Below are 274 nucleotides of genomic sequence, written 5' to 3'. Positions count from 1 at the left end.
ATCTTTTGCAATAAATATTCCAAAATTACTGGTGGTATTAATGTTGGTGGTGTTTGTATTAATGGTGGCATTGGTGTTGGTGGTGTTATTGTATTGGTGGTATTGGTACTAGTATTGATATTGGTATTGGGATTGGTGTTGGTGGTTTTAGTTTTGGTATTGATGTTGGTATTAATGGTGGTGTTGGTGTTAGTATTGGTATTGGTGTTGGTGTTAGTGATAGTGGTATTGATGGTGATGTTGGTGTTATATTTGCGATATTGGTATTTGTGTT

Source organism: Capsicum annuum, chromosome 4, assembly GCF_002878395.1.
Source record: "Capsicum annuum cultivar UCD-10X-F1 chromosome 4, UCD10Xv1.1, whole genome shotgun sequence".
Taxonomy (NCBI): domain Eukaryota; kingdom Viridiplantae; phylum Streptophyta; class Magnoliopsida; order Solanales; family Solanaceae; genus Capsicum; species Capsicum annuum.
Note: the sequence above shows the minus strand (reverse complement) of the source record.